General features: G+C 40.9%; 1 protein-coding gene across 4 annotated transcripts in view; it reads left to right on the top strand.

Moving 5' to 3' along the window:
* Positions 1-16,901, top strand: part of Tfcp2 (transcription factor CP2) — a 51,539-nt gene that overhangs the window by 843 nt on the left and 33,795 nt on the right. The gene's annotated exons all lie outside the window — the stretch shown is intronic.

Raw genomic sequence — 16,901 nt, 5'->3', positions numbered from 1 at the left:
ATTTTCCCAGACCTTACCACTTACTAACAAAGGCAAGAATAAGAAACACGGGGTTGGGAGGTGGGGAGTGGGCAGAGAGGAAAGGTGTATGGAGTTTTAAAAACGCTGTCTGAAGTTGAGGGAAATAGGGACTTGGTTTGAGTTGGCGTTGTGGAAGAAAGGGAAAAAGAGATTGTAGGCAGTGTGAAGTCTGGGCAGGATTAGGAGGAGGATGAAGAATTGGTCCTTGATCAGCAACCAGAAAGTTGAGAGACTGTTGTGCCAATGTGGGAGGGAGACTTGGGACCTGATGCTATGTATATGTGTGGGTGTGGTTGGATTTATGTGAAGAAGGGTTACTTTCAGTATGTGAGGGACGTCTATGAAGTTGGGGACAGGGGAGCTGAGGATTAATGATTAATATTGATCTATTGCTCATTGGAAAGAAATGAGGAACCTTGCTGCAGAAGTCCACACAGTCGCATCTTATCATTAGCATGCTTTTTTGTGTGTAGGTGTTGGTCTTGGGACCTGAAGTCAGAGCCAAGGCACCGCTCTCCCTTAGTGTTTTTGCTCAAGGCTGGTGCTCTATCACTTGAGCACCAGCTCCATTTCTGATATTTTGGTGGTTAATTGGAAATAAAAGACTCAGGGACTTTTCCTGCCCAAGCTTGCTTTGAACCTTGATTTTAATATTTCAGCTTCCTGAGTGGCTCGAATTATAGGTTATGAACCACTGGAACCTGGCTCACAGGCTGCTTTAAGGTTTCACTTAAACTTCCAGGGTTTCTGAGTTTTTAATCATTAGCTGTGAAATGAAAAAGTGGCAAAGAAAACTTTTAGGTTTGTCTGGACCTCAATGTATCAAACTAATTGCTGATAATACATTAAAAATATGGTTTGAAAGCAGCATATATAACTTATTGGTATGTATTGGCTACCAAAATGGTTTGTTTCAGCTGTAGATGTGGACATGCCTGCTTGTTGGAGTTAGGTGGACTATAATTAGATTTTCCAATTCAGTGTAAGACTTCATCTAAATGAGTCAAGCAACTCAAGAACTTAAAACTTTAATTGGGTTTATGAGGTGATAGGGGAAAGTTCTCTTTATGAAGCAAATGGATGAATTCATCATTCTAGTGTAAGAGCCACTGAGAGTTGGGTAATGTAAAATTTTTTTTTTTTTTGGTTGGTTGTGGGGCTTGAATTGTGGGCCTGGGTGCTGTCTCTCAGCTCTTCAGCTCAAGGAAAGGGCGCTATCACCTGAGCCACAGCTCCACTTTGGGTTTTCTGGTGGTTTATTGGAGATAAGAGTTTCACAGACTTTTCCTGCCTGGGCTGGCTTTGAACCACAATCCTCAGATCTCAGCCTCCTGAGTAGCTAGGATTACAGGCGTGAGCCACTGGAGCCAGGCTTAAAATTCCAATTCTTTATCCTTGCTAATTCAAAGTTGTCTTTTCTCACTGAGGCAAAATTATGAGTTAGAACTTAATACTTAAGTACTTCAGGAATCTTTGCTTACAGTTAGAATAATAAAGTCTATCTTTCTGTAAATATTTTAATGGTTTTCAGGGAAAATTGAGATCTGTTATGCAATGTCTTGAGAAATTTAACTTTAGTGTTTTATTTTTGTCAGTCATGGGGCTTGAACTCTGGGCCTGGGCGCTGTCCCTGCACTCTTCAGCTCAAGGCAAGCGCTCTACCACTTGAGCCACAGCACCACTTCCAGTTTTCTAGTGGTTTATTGGAGCTGTCTCACTGAGTTTCCTGCCCCAGCTGGCTTTGAACCAACCTTGATCCTCAAATCTCAGCCTCCTGAGTAGCTAGGATTACAGGCATGAGCCACCAGTGCCGGGCTTTAACTTTAGTTTTAACTTTAGCCTGTTTGCCTGTAAAAATAGATGAACTGCTGGGTGTGAATGGTTCACACCTATAATCCTAACTACGCAGGAGGCTGATCTGAGGATCGCAGTTCAAAGTCAGCCCAGGCAAGATTGTCTGTGAGACTCTTATCTCCAATTAACCACCAGAAAACCAGCAGCATTTTATGCTGCTGTTCAAATAAAGATTGCCACAGCAAAAAGTTTGATTTTGTTTAGGATAATAAAGTTTAGGATGGAAGTTATTAAATATGATTCTAGCCATATAGTCAACTTCATTAAAAAACATCTGATCATCTGCTGTGTATTCAACTATATATACTCTTCATACCATGAGACTTAACAGTGTAAGAGTGCTACTCATCCTAGCTACTCAAGAGGTTGAGATCTGAGGACCATAGTTTGAAGCCAGCCCAGGAAGACAAATTGGAGAGCCTCTTTTCTCCAGTTAATCAGCAAAAAAGCCAGAACTGGAGGCATGGCTCCAGTAGGTAAATTGCCAGCTATGCATGAAAAAGCCAAGCAAGAGTGCAAGAACTTGAGTTCGAGTGCCAGTACTGGCACATACCGCACCCCACCCCCCCCCCAAAGAAAGAAAAAAGAAAAAGAGTGCCTTACAAATCATACCCTGACTAGTCTTCATTACATATTTTTACATTTATAACTTTCTTCCAACATCAGACTTTTGTTCAGTTTTCAAATATGCTTTATTTCCTTGAGAGTATATCATGCCACAATTTTAAGTACTTTATTTTTTACTTTTTTCACTTTTTTGGGTGTATTATGTACTTGCCTCTATTGTTTTCATAAGCAGCCCTTTAGAATTCTCCATTTTCCCTTATATTTTTCTACATGGCACAGACTTTCTAGTAAAAGTAAATGAGATTCCTTGAAAATATAGACATATAACAAATGATTTCATTTCTGTGTCATGACCAGAATAGGCAAGTCTATAGAGAAAGATTAGTGCTTGACTAGAGCTGTGGAGGAGGAGGGAATGGGAAGTTACTGTGTGCTAATGGACATAAAGTTTCTTTTTGGAGAGAGAAAAATATTCCAAAATTGTTAGTGATGGTGATTGTCAACTCTGACTACATTAAAAACAGTGGAATCATACACTTTAAGTTTAGAGTAAGTTGTATCTCAATAGAGTTGTGTTTATAATTTTTTCCCTTTTCATTTTTCTCTTCCCTCCTCTCCCCTTTTCTTCCCTTCCCATTCCCCTTCCTTCCTTCCTTCCTGCCTCCCTCCCTCCCTCCCATCATTCGTTCTTTCCCTTCCTTCCTTCCTTTCTTTCTTCCTTTCTTTTTCTTCTTTCTCTCTTTCTTTCCTTCCTCCCTCCCTCCCTTGCTCCCTTCCTTCCTTCCTTCCTTTTTTCATTCCTTCCTTCCTCCCTTCCTCCTTTCCTTCCTCTCTCTCTCATTCTTTTTTCTTTCTTCCTCTTTCTTTCTTCAAGTAAAGTTCAAATAACAGAACAGAAAACTAACTTTTTTTGTTTCTCAAAACAAAGTCTTGGGCGGGCAGGCCTCAAACTTGCTATGTAGCCGAGTTTGGCCTTTAGTTCAAGATCCTACTGCCTTAGCTTCTTTTTTCTTTTTTTTGTTTTTATTTTTGTTTTTGGGTTCGGTCGTGGGCCTGAACTCTGGGCCTGGGTGCTGTCCCTCGCTCTTCAGCTCAAGGCTAGCACTCTACCACTTGAGCCACAGCGCCATTTCCGGCTTTTTTTTTTTCTGCTTATGTGGTGCTGAGGAATCCAACCCAGGGCCTCAGGCATGCAAGGCAAGCGCTCTACCACTGAGCCACCTTCCCAGCCCTGCCTCAGCTTCTTGAGTCCTGGAATTACAGGTGTGCCCTACCACTTTCTGCTAGTAAAATTTACCATTTTAAACTGAACAATTCAGTAGCATTTAATATGATGACTTCATTGTGCAATCACCATCTCAATTTACTTCCAAAAGGCTTTCAACACCCTAAAAGAAAACTCTGTGCCCTTTAAGTAGATTGCTCTGCATTTCTTATCGGTTCCCCTGGTAACCACCAGTCTGCTCTATTTCTGTGGATTTATTTACTATATAGTACATGGCTTCTAAGCTTTAGCATAGTGTTTTATCCATATTTATCATATATTACTACTTAGTATTTTTGTGTGTGGGTGTGTGTAGCTCCTGGAATTAAACCCAGAGACTCTCATATGCTTAGTAAGTGTTCTACTACTGAGCTAACATTTCTAGCCCCATTCATTCCATTTTATGGTGGAATAATATAACATTGTATACATATACCACAATGTAACCCATTAATGGACATTTATATTATTCATTAATTAACTTTCTCATTGCTTTGACTGAATGCCTGACATAAATTAGTTAACTTTCTCATTGCTTTGACTAAATGCCTGACATAAACAAGTTAAAAGGTGGAAGATTTATTTTGCTTATACTTTCAGAGAGCTAAAGCCATAGTTGTTGGCTTTGTTGGTTCTGGGCCCTTGATGAGCAGAACATCATTGCAGCAGGAGTATGAAGAGAAGGAGGCTGTTTTCCTAATACTGGATGGGAAGCTGACAGTGAGGAAGGGATAGGAGAGCAAGTGTAGCCTTCTGTACACAGTCCCAGTGACCTCCTTCCTCCAGCTAGGCCTCACTTTCTAAAGTTTGTGTGACCTCTCAAAATAGCACCAAGCATTCAGGAACCTGTGGGACACAGTTTGGTTTAATGAATAATGCTGCTATGGCCTTATAGGGGTTTTTGGTTGTTGTTTTTTTGTTTTTTGTTTTTTGTTTTTTGTTCGGTTGTCGGCCTTGAACTGAGGGCCTGGGTACTGTGCCTCAGCTCTTTTGCTTAAGGTTAGTGCCTGCCACTTTAATCCACAGTACTACTTCTGGTTTTTCTGGTGGTTAATTGGAGATAAGAGTCTCATGGTGAGTTTTCAGCCCGAACTGGCTTTGAACCACAATCCTCAGATCTCAACCTCCTCAGTAGCTAGGATTATAGGCATGAACCACCCGCACCAGCTGGCCTTATATTTTATGTTAGTAAGCTTCCTGTCACTGTAAAAAATACTTGAGCTAATCAGCTCATAACGAGGAAAGGCTTATTTTGGCTTACAGTTAAGACGCTTCAGTCCAGGATCAATTGGCTTCATTGCTTTTGGGCCTTCGTGAGATGGCACGTCACCGTGGGGAGCACAAAGCCTGGAAGAACCACTTACTTACCTCATGCCAGAGAGTAAAAGAGAAAGTAGCTGGGGCCACGCTTTCTCCTTCAAGGACATGATCCCAACGATCAGAAGACCTCTTCACTAGGTCCTATCCCTTAATGTTTTCACTACCTGCCGATATTGCCAAACTGAGCCTTTAACACCTGGGACTTTGGGGGGCGACTTCATATCAAACTGTAGTATGTTTGTTTTATAAAGGGAAAGACCACATGATAATTTGTAAACATTTGTGTACAGATGTTATGGGTATGCCTCCTGAGTAGCTAGCCCAAGTGGAAGAACAGCTGTGAGTGGAAAAGCTAAGTGAAAACTCAAGGCCGTTTGTGAGAACATGGGTTCATTTTCTAGTACCACCATAAAAAAAAAAAAAAGAAAAAGAAAAAAGAAGATTACCCAAGCAGAAAAATTCACCAAGACTCTCAACCAGTTGGTAATGATGTCAGGTACTTGTCAGCAATGCAGAAGATCAAGAGGATCATGGTTCTGGGCCAGCCTTGTTAGAAGAGTCCACAAGACTATTTCAGCAAAAGAAGCTAAGGGTAGTGTCATGTGCCTGTCATTCCAACTATGACAGGAAGTGAAAAATAGGAGTGTAGTCTAGGCAGTAAGCAAACCTTTATATCAAAAATAACCAGTAGAATGTGGCACCCATGGCTCAATCCTCTAATCCTAGCTACTCAGGAGGTTAAGATCTAAGGATCAGGGTTTGAAGCCAGCCCAGACAGGAGCTGTGGCTATGGCTTAAGTGGTAGAGCATGAGCCTTGAGCAAAAGAAGCTCATATATACTGCCCATGGCCTGAATTCAAGCCCCAGGACTGGCACATGCACACAAAAAGCTCAGTATAGGGATTCAAGGGCAGATTTAAGCATGCAAAAGGCAGTGAGCTTGAAGACAGGTCAATGTTAATTATTCTTCTGAGGAGCAAAAGAAAAAAGAAGTGAATAAAAATGAGCAGAGTTTAAGAGACTTGGGGGACACTGAAGCAGGCCCACATATGCATCGTGGGTATCTCCAAAAAAGAAAAAGGAACAAAAATAGTATTTGAAGTAATACCCACAAAGTTTTCATGTATGATGAAAGATAAATGTAAATGTCCAAGAAGTTCACTGAATGCCAAGAATTATGAACTTAGATTCACACCATGACACATAAACTTTAAATCTTTAAAACAACAAGAGAAATGAAATGTCACAGGATGCTCAGTAAGATTTTTTTTTTCAGTACAAAATGAACCAGGACTTCCCAGGTGCTAAACATGGGCTCTACCACTGAGCCACATTGGCAGCCCTCAACATATTTCAATAGAAAACTTTGGAAGTCAGAAGGCTGAGGGCTGATATACTCATAGTACTAAAAGAAAATACAAGCAATCAAACTAAACTTGTCGATCAAGAATCTTTTTTTGAGGAGTCTGATCCTGGGGCTTGAATTCAGGGCCTGGACATTGTCCCTGAGCTTTTGTACTTAAGGCTAATGTTCTGCTACGTGAGCCACAGTTCTACTTCTGGAGAAGTAGAAGTTAACTGGAGACAAGAGTCTTTGGGCTTTCTCTTGCCCTGGCTGACGTTGAACCATAATCCTCAGATCTCAGTCTCCTTAGTAGCTTGGATTACAGGCATGAGTCACTAGTACCCGACTATCAAGAATCTTGTATCTGGGGCTAGGAAGGTGGCTCAGTGGTAGAGTGCTTGCCTTGCATGCATGAGGCCCTGGGTTCCATTCCTCAGCACCACATAAGCAGAAAAAGCCAGAAGTAGCACTGTGGCTCAAGTGGTAGAGCACTAGCCTTGAGCTGAAGAGCTGAGGGACAGCACCCAGGCTCAGAGTTCAGGCCCCACAACCGGACCCCAAAAAAAAAAAAAAAAGTACCTACCTGGTGTTAATGATGCCACAGGTAAGGTTTTTCAATTAGCAATGATGAATTAAATTGTAGGCTGGGAAGGGCTAATCCTACAATGTATGGGTGGGGATGGGGGGAAGAAATAGACACAGCTCCTGAGATAGGGCTTTGCTGATCCAGATTTGTTTGGTTATACTTGTAATGGCTTGTAAACTCTCTGGAAGCAGATTTGTGCCTGACATTAGTCAGATACTCTGTGTGTGTGTGTGTGTGTGTGTGTGTGTGTGTGTGTGTGTGTGTGTGTGTGTGTGTGTGTGTGTGTGTGTGTGTGTGTGTGTGTGTGTGTGTGTGTGTGTGTGTGTGTGTGTGTGTGTGTGTGTGTGTGTGTGTGTGTGTGTGTGTGTGTGGTGTGTGTGTGTGTGTGTGTGTGTGTGTGTTTTGTCCTGGGGCTAGAACTCACAATCTGGGTGCTGTTCCTGAATTTTTTTTTTTTTTTTTTGCCAAAGGCTAGCCTGTTGAGCCACACATCCACTTTTGGTCTTTTGGGGGTGGGGGTGGCAGTACACAGAGATAAGAATCTTAAGATCTCCCAGACTTTCCAGCCAGTGCTGACTTCTAACTATGAGATCCTCAGATCTCAGCTTCCTGAATAGCTAGGATTACAGTGTGAATCACCCATGCCCAGCCTAGTCAGATACTTTTAAGCTTCAAAAATAAGTAAGGCTCTGATAAAGGCTTTTAGGGGCTTTTTTTTTTTTTTTTTTGCCGGTCATGGGTCTGAACTCTGGGCCTGGGCACTATCCCTTAGCTCTTCAGCTCAAGGTTAGTGCTCTACCACTTGAGCCACAGCACCACTTCTGGCTTTTTCTGCTTATGTGGTGCTGAGGAATCGAACCCAGGGCCTCATGCATTCGAGGGAAGCACTCTACCACTGAGACACCTTCCTAGCCCCCAGGGGGCTTTCTAAGTGAAAGAAAAATGAAAGTGCATTTCTTATAGAAGAAAATAAATGGCAAGTAAGTAAAAATAAGAGAGAGTTGAAGACTTGGCGAGAAGAGGGAAATAAATCAACTTTGGTAAATATTGGATACACGTATAAATGTGCATCTATACGACAAGACTGATATAAAGTGGGCATGGTCAAGCATACCAGCAATCCCAGTACTTGGGAGGCTAAGGAAGAAGGATCTTGAGTTCAAGGCCAACATAACACCCCCCCCCCGGGCAAATAAATGATAAATAAATACTTATAACTGTGCTGAAGAGATAGAAAGCCCAGATTTTATTTTCATTTTTATTTTTATTGGTTTGTGGGCCCTGAACTCAGGGTCTGGGTGCTGTCCCTGAGCTCTTTTGTTCAGGGCTAACACTCTACCACTGAGCCATACGTTTTTAGATAGTTAACTGGAGATGAGAGTCTCATGGCCTTTCCTGTCTGGGCTGGCTTTGAATTGCAGTCCTCAGATCTCAGCCTGAGTAGCTAATATTTCAGGCCTGTGTCACCAATACCCTGCCCTTTTTTTTTTTTTTTTTTTTACAGCTTCTGGCAGTGTAGCTCAGTCCGGCCTCAAAGTTAGGATCGTCCTTTCTCTACCTCCTGAATGCTGGGATTACAGGTATCAAAACCATTAAGTGCTTAAAAGATCTGAAACAAATTCCAATAACATTATTCTCAAAGAAAGATTGTCAGATGACCAGTATCTTTCTACCAGGAACAGCATAAAATCAGATATAGTATAATTTTTATTTATTTATTGTGCATTATACTTAACAGTCTGTGTTCCAGGTTTAAGTTGCAGGGCAGAGTTGAATAAAAACATACTGAGTCTTATTGCATTCTGTCATTCTTTTTTGTTTTGACATACAGTCTTAAAATATAGCCCAGGTTGGCTTTGAACTGTTGATCATTTTGCTTTCTCCCTCTTGGCCCTCACAAGTTCTGAGATTACAGAAATGACTACAAACTTGGCTTGAAGTTACATCAGTGTATGTATGTATATATAATGTGTACGTATATATATATAATATGTACATATATGTGTGTATATATAGTATATATATAATGTGTGTGTATGTGTGTGTGAGTTCTAGAGCTTGAACTCAGGACTGGGAGGTGTCCCTGAGCTCTTCTGCTCAAGGATAGTGCCCTACCACTTGAGTCACAACTCAACTTCTGGCTTTTTTGTTAATTGGAGATAAGTTTACTGCCCAGGCTAGCTCTGAACCACTATTCTCAGATTTCAATTTTCTGAGTAGCTAGGATTACAGGCATAAGTGCCTAGTACTTGGCTTCTACTATATATTCTTTTTTTTTTTTTGTCGGTCATGGGGCTTGAACTCTGGGCCTGGGCGCTGTCCCTGCGCTCTTCAGCTCAAGGCTAGCGCTCTACCGCTTGAGCCACAGCGTCACTTCTGGTTTTCTAGTGGTTTTATTGGAGATAAGAGTCTCACAGACTTTCCTGCCTGGGCTGGTTTTGAACTGTGATTCTCATATCTCAGCCTCCTGAGTAGCTATGATTATAGGTGTGAGCTACCGGCTCCCGGCCTACTATATATTCTTAAAGAATTCATTTATGTATACATGAGACAATATATTAGAAATGATCTGTACAACTTGGGGGAGGGTTGGGGGCAGAGGGAAAGTGTGAGAAAAAGGAGGGAGGGATAACAAGTTTGACAAGAAATGTACTTATTACCTTACTTATATAACTGTAACCTATCTGTACATCACCTTGACATTAAAAAAAATAACTTCACACAGTACATTAAAACCTCCTGTTGTCACTGTAAAAAAATTCATTTATGCTTCCTTTAGTATTTATAATACTATAAAGACACTGGAGAAAAAATAAGTGTTTTCACAATAATTTAGTATGATTCATTGCTAGGCAAAGATAATGATACCTTCCTTTAGAGATAAAGGAACCTTATTTCAATTTGTTTTTGTCACATCCCTGCCACTTAAAATAGGACAGAACATAGCAAAAGCTAGCTTTCCTTAAATATCAATCTCTAGGCCCAAACTAGCACACTGCTACTTTCTCCAGTTCAATGTGGATGGAGGACTATGACAGGCTGTCCATATGAGGAAACCTTGGTCATTAGAGGCTGTCTTTGGAGGTTAGCTACTAAAGGACATTTAGAGCCTAGTCATGAACTGTCAATCCATTTTATGGTCTATAAAACTTAAGGCTACATTTGGGTTACCTAAGTTTTACTTATTTTCATTTTTCCTCCATTTTTCCTATATGTAACTTAAAAAAAATCATATCTACATATCTATGTGTGTGTATATATATATATATATATATATATATATATATATATATATATATATTTTAACCTTGAATAAGATATTAAGAAAGCCGGGCGCTGGTGGCTCACGCCTGTAATCCTAGCTACTCAGGAGGCTGAGATCTGAGGATCACGGTTCAAAGCCAGCCCGGGCAGGAGAGACCGTGAGACTCCTATCTCCAATAAACCACCAGAAAACCGGAAGTGGCGCTGTAGCTCAAGTGGTAGAGCGCTCGCCTTGAGCTGAAGAGCTGAGGGACAGCGCCCAGGCCCAGAGTTCAAGCCCCACGACCGACAAAAAAAAAAAAAAAAAAAAAAGATATTAAGAAAGACTATGCAGTATTGAAATCTAGATAATATTAATGGCCATAGCATTCACTGGTAAAACCATATGAAAACAGGAAAATGGAGTTAGTTAGGTCGTGTCTTCTGGTGATAGCCAATGGTATTTTTGTTTGTTTGTTTTTGCCAGTCCTCAGGCTTGAACTCAATCCTAGGCACTGTCCCTGAGTTTCTTTTGCTCAAGGCTAATACTCTACTATTTGAGCCATAGTGCTACTTCCAGCTTTTTCTGTTTATATGGTACTGAGGAATAAAACTCAGAGCTTCATGCATGCTAGGCAAGCACTCTACCACTAAGCCACATTCCCAGCTCTCAATGATATTTTTATATTCATAAATTATTCCTTTTGGGAGGGGGTTGTTAGCACTGGGTATTGAACCAGGGCCTTGCATATACTTACCAAACACTCTGCTACAGTTTTCAACTCTGATAAACATTCTGCAGACTCATTTGGACTTTTGGACTCCAGATCATTCTGGTTTACAGTGTAGATATAATTCCCCCCCACCCCTTGTTAAAATTGCATAAAAAGCTAGTGTGAGCCTGGCATTGGTGGCTCATACCTGTAATCCTAGCTACTTGGGAGATTAAATCCTCACTACTTGAGGTTTAATTACTTTACCTTTCCTAGAATTTGTTTTCTTTCTATTCTTGAGATAATTTTTCTTGAAAGAAAAGGAAAAAAACAGGAAAAGAATTTAGATGTTTTTCTGTCTTAGCTTCATATTAATTAGTATGTACATCAAAGAATGTCCTGTGCCTTTCTTACCATTTTCAAAAGTCTCAGCAGATTTTGGACTTTAGCTTCCTCCTGATATATGTATTGGTACCATTTCTTTTTAAATTTTTGTTTTTATTGAGATTAAGTGAGGGGAAGGTGGTTCAGTGTTAGAGCGCTTGCCTTGCATGCCTGAGGCCCTGGGTTCGATTCCTCAGCACCATATAAGCAAAAAGAAAAAAGCCGGAAGTGGCGCTGTGGCTCAAGTGGTAGAGCGCTAGCCTTGAGCTGAAGAGCTGAGGGACAGTGCCCAGGCCCAGAGTTCAGGCCCCATGACCGGACCTCCCCCCCCCCCCAAAAAAAAGAAAGAGATTAAGTGATTACATAAATTTCACAGTATTGTGAGATAGTGATACTTAAAGTCACAAACACATTTTATCCTTCACAAGGCAAATTGTCATTATTGTGGTCTATAAAGTTTGTGAATTCTATGAGCTTTGACATACAACTATTTCTTCCACACTGGGTGATATGTACATTTCTTTCCTTTTGTTTAGTGTAAGCTGTTCCCTCTTTCCCTCTCATTCCCTCCCTCCCATCGCTGCTCTTGAGTTTCATCAATGTCCAGTGCAAATGATGCGCCGCCTTCTCTGTTGTATGTTTTCTTGTTTCCTTCTGGTTCTGTGTCTTCCTCCTAGCTTCCCTCAGATGTGTGCATGCACACTCACACACACACACACCCATATATGTGGTCAAGAATGTGGAGTCATTTAGTAATGATACGACAAAATGAGTAGAGGTCCTTTGTTTCTCGAGTCCTGTTTGCTTTGTCATATCTCCTTGCATTTTGGATTTAACATCCACATATCAAGGAGACCATTTGCCGTTTATCTCTTTGCTCTTGGCTTACCTTGCTCAAAATGATTTTTTCTAGTTTCATCCATTTCCCTGCGAATGCATTATTTTGTCCTTTCTAATGACTGCATTATATTCCATTGTATATAGGTACCACAATTTTTGGATCCATTCATCTGTAGTGGGGCATCTGGGTTGTTTCCATATTTTGGCAATTGTGAACAGTGCAGCAGTGAACATGGAGGTGCATGTGTCCTTGTACCCAGGTTCCTGTTGCTCAGGGTATATGCCTAGGAGTGGTATGGCTGGGTCATAGGGGAGGTCTATATTTAGCTTTCTGAGGTACCTCCAGATTGCTTTCCAAAGTGGTTGTATTAGTGTATATTCCCACCAGCACTACAGTAGGGTTCCTCTTTTTCCGCATCCCCTCCAGCAGGTACCATTTCTTTTATATCTGTCTGTCTGTCTGTCTGTCTGTCTATATCTATATATGTATATAATCTTACTTATTTTTTGCCAGTTATGGGCTTGAACTCAGGGCCTGGGTGCTGTCCCTGAGCTCTTTTGCTCAAGGCTAGCACTCTACCACTTTGAGCCACAGCTCCACTTCTGGTGGTTAATTAGAACTAAGAGTCTCATGGCACTTGGCTGTCCTGGCTAGCTTTGAACTGTAATCCTCAGATCTTAGCCTCCTGAGTAGCTATGATCATAGGGGTGAGCCACCAGTGCTTGGCTAAAATATGTATTTTTTAGAATAGTGTTTTCCTCCTTTTGCAAGCCTTTAATCCTAATTACTTAGGAAGCAGAAGAGATCTGGTTCAAGGGCTGGGAATGTGTCTTAGTGGTAGAGTGCTTGCCTCACATGCATGAAGGCCTGGGTTTGATTCCTTAGTACCACATAAACAGAAAAAGCTGGAAGTGGCACTGTGGTTCAAGTGGTAGAGGGCTAGCCTTGGGTAAATAAAAGCTCAGGGACAGTGCCTAGGTCCTGAGTTCAAGAACTCGGGGGGTGGGGGGAGTGTTAAAAAAATTGGGTTCTGGTTCAAGATGAGCTAGGCCAAAAAAAAAAAACTTCCAGTGACTCTCTTCTGAGCAATGACTAGGCACAGTGGCATCTGTCATCTCATGCTAGCTGGGAAGTAGAATGGCTGGGAAGCACAAATAGGAGGATCACAATCAGGCTAGGTTGGGTATAAGCCAGATCCTATCTTGAAAATAGCCAGTGTAAAGAAGATGGAGATGTGCCTCAAGTAGCATAGCACCTGCTTAGCAAGCAAAAGAAAAACTTCTTTTCTTCATACATACATATATTATACACACACACACACACACACACACACACACACACACACACACACACACACACATAAATAAATGTATAATATGGATCCATCTAATTCTAAGTTGATTGGTAAACTTTCTGTCTATTCTCTACCTCCCTCCTATTTTCTTTCTCCATCAGATAATGCAAAGATAACAGAATTTCTTTTGAGAAAGAGAGCTAAATGAGGGTTGTAAATACAGAAATTGAAGTTCATGACATTATCCCAGCTTAGTTTCTAACTTCCTTAGTTGCTATCTATTCTTGTCATGCTGCAAGGAAAGCTCATTAAACCTCTTCCTCTTCTAGAAGAGAGCATCATAGCTGATATGCCTGAGGGGAGAAGACCATAGTTATGAGTTAGTAGACACTGGTAAGGGCTACTGCCTTATAGTAAGAGGGTATTTATACTTCAGGGGACCATGCAATAGCAGATTTTATGCCCTAGTTACATACAGGATAGTTCATTCCTGAAACTGCCTGTTTGTTTTTTTCTTCCACTGAAATGCTTTCTGCTATGGCTCCACTCTCAAATATGGGTTTGCACTTGGGAATACATATTTTTGACATATATTCAACTTATCCTCTTAGCAGGTAAGTTTTCTATATATTTATGTTTGGTAGAGCAATGGTAAGATCAAGAACTCCAAAATAATACATGTATATGGCCCTTAGCAGTCTAGAGAATGAAAATAAACAGAAGTATAAATCAAATCAAGAATATTTACTAAGTATATGCAAGAGAAGTTATCTTTTTTAATAACTTGTATTTCATTTTAGTTAATTAGATACACGAAACAATTGGAGAATATAGTAAAATACCAAGTTATACTTCTGCATCAGCTACTTAAAGTCTATCAGAGCAGATTCTTCTAATCTGTACTGAATTTACTAAAACTGGTTCAGAATGAGAGAGAGGGGGGGGGAGAGAGAGAGAAAGAGAGAGACAGAGAGAGAGAGAGAGAGAGAGAGAAAGTAACTGTGTGTATGTTTTGGTGCTAGTCTTGGGGCTTGAACTCAGGGCCTGGGCATTGTCCTGAGCTCTTTCATTCTAGGCTAGCTTCTGGCTCTTTGGTGTTTAATTGGAGAGAAGAATCTCATAGACTTTTCCTGCCCTGGATGGCTTTGAACCTTGATTCTCAGATCTCAGTCTCCTGAGTAGCCAGGATCACAGGTGTAAGCCACCAGCGCCAGGCTTGAATCTGCTTTGAGAGTAGGCAGCAGCCTAGAACTGTGTCTACCAGTGATCTTTCTTTGTTTGTTTGTTTGTTTTGGGTCTGGTCGTGGGGCCTGAACTCTGGGCCTGGGCGCTGTCCCTCAGCTCTTCAGCTCAAGGCTAGCACTCTACCACTTGAGCCACAGCACCACTTCTGGCTTTTTTCTTTTTGCTTATGTGGTGCTGAGGAATTGAACCCAGGGCCTCAGGCATGCAAGGCAAGCGCTCTACCACTGAGCCACCTTCCCAGCCCTGACTACCAGTGATCTTTAGTCTCCATCTCTGGGAATGTGGTAATCAATGCTACTCATTTCCACAGTATACTTTAAAAAATGCAGTATAGCTAAAACATAAATAATTTGAGCACATTTGGGCTTTATGGGTCTTAAAAATCTCAGATGAGGAAATACAGTGTTATGTAGTTGGTTTGGCTGTACTGTTTTAACTTTAGGGATGACTTTGAATCAATTTTAGAATTTCAAACACAAATGGCAGTTCCTTGCTTAGTCATAGGGGCTAGGTGTGATGCCACATAGAGCTGAGACTAGCAACTGTTGCTGTGTATCAGCCTTGCTAAGCAGTGACATTTGAAAAGAAAAAAATAACACTGAATATAATAAGTATAGGGTGGTTTTCTTGAGCTGTTACTATTTCCCCAAGTCTCCTTTGCTTTGATGCCTAGTAATCCTTTTATCTTTCAAGGAATCATCAGATGTGATATATTTGAGAATGGTGTGGCAGTAAGGTTTCCCAAAGATTACTACACTGTTCCTTTAGATTTGTAGTGTTTTGCTTTAACTGTCTATACTATTTGTGATTTTGAGAAGTAGAACTGAAACTAAGTACTTTTCAAGAAAATGTCATAATTTTGTAGTTTGGGAACAATAATATGTTTCATCTGATAAGTTAATATGGATAGGAAAGATTTCCCATTGCCATCACACATCTGAGTGACATTAGCATATATCCAGGCCTGAGGAAAGAAAGTATTGTTTGTGTTTCTGGCCTTTGCACTAATTTTTTTAGTCTCTAGAAACTGTTTTCGCAAAAATGGATTTGCAAGTCAGACTTGCCTAGTATGTATGAGGCGCTTAAGTTTCATCCCCATTAAAAATAAGAACTCTGACAACAACAAAGATTCATAATTGTTGAGCTTGGTGGTGGTATACACTTATAATCTCAGCACTTTGGAGGCTGAAGTAAGATTGTGACTTCAAAGCCAGCCTAGGTTACATAGCAAAACCTTGTCTCAATAAAACAAAATAAACCCAAATCTGATCTGCATCTAGGCTAACTGCTTTCAACCAATAACATCTATCTTTACTGTTTGACCATCTGAAGAAAGTGAAGTTTTTCTTCCTGTTTCGTGTGTGTGTGTGTGTGTGTGTGTGTGTGTGTGTGTGTGTGTGTGTGTTTGTGCTACTGAATTTGTGCAGTATTACACCTGTGTGTTAGGCTACTATCAAGAGTATTTGCTGCTTGTTTTCCAATGAGAATTTGTAGTCTTTAAGATTCTTGGACTTGGGGCTGGGATGGTGGCTCAGTGGTAGAGCGCTTGCCTTGCATGCCTGAGGCCCTGGGTTCAATTCCTCAGCACCACATAAGCAAAAAGAAAAAAGCCAGAAGTAGCGCTGTGGCTCAATGGTAGAGTGCTAGCCTTGAGCTGAAGAGCTGAGGGACAGCGCCCAGGCCCAGAGTTTAGGCCCCACGACCGGACCTCCCCCCCCACCCCAAAAAAAAAGATTCTTGGACTTGGAGTGTAGCTCAGTGGTACAGCATTTGCTTACCATGGGGAAGCCCTTGATTTAACCTCTAGTACTATGAATCACACATAGAGATTCAAGCATCTTCTGGGCGTAGTGGTGATGCCTATGATTCCAGTATTTGGGAGGCTGAGACAGAAGAACCATGAGTTCCCGGTCAACCTGGATAATATATGTAGTATGATCCTGTCTCACAAACAATAACTATAGCAGTATCCAAACAGACAAAAGGTTCATCTATTTCTATTCCTAGCACTGCCAAACAATAAAAAAAGGAAGGGTTGTCTTTAGTTTCTTATCAGAAGGGTTTTTGCCTACATATAATTGCCAAGTATACTGTGTATATATGCTACTGAGGAATACAGGTGCTTATAAGGAACTTGTTTTTTGTCTGTTTATAGCAAAACATTACTTTTTATCTCTTTCATGTTACAAGTATAATATTTATTTATTTGTTTGCTTGTTTGTTT

This window comes from Dipodomys merriami, unplaced genomic scaffold, assembly GCF_024711535.1.
Source record: "Dipodomys merriami isolate MVZ:Mamm:240054 unplaced genomic scaffold, mDipMer1.0.p SCAF_10, whole genome shotgun sequence".
In the NCBI taxonomy this organism is placed as follows: domain Eukaryota; kingdom Metazoa; phylum Chordata; class Mammalia; order Rodentia; family Heteromyidae; genus Dipodomys; species Dipodomys merriami.
This window is presented reverse-complemented; position numbering and strand designations above follow the sequence as displayed.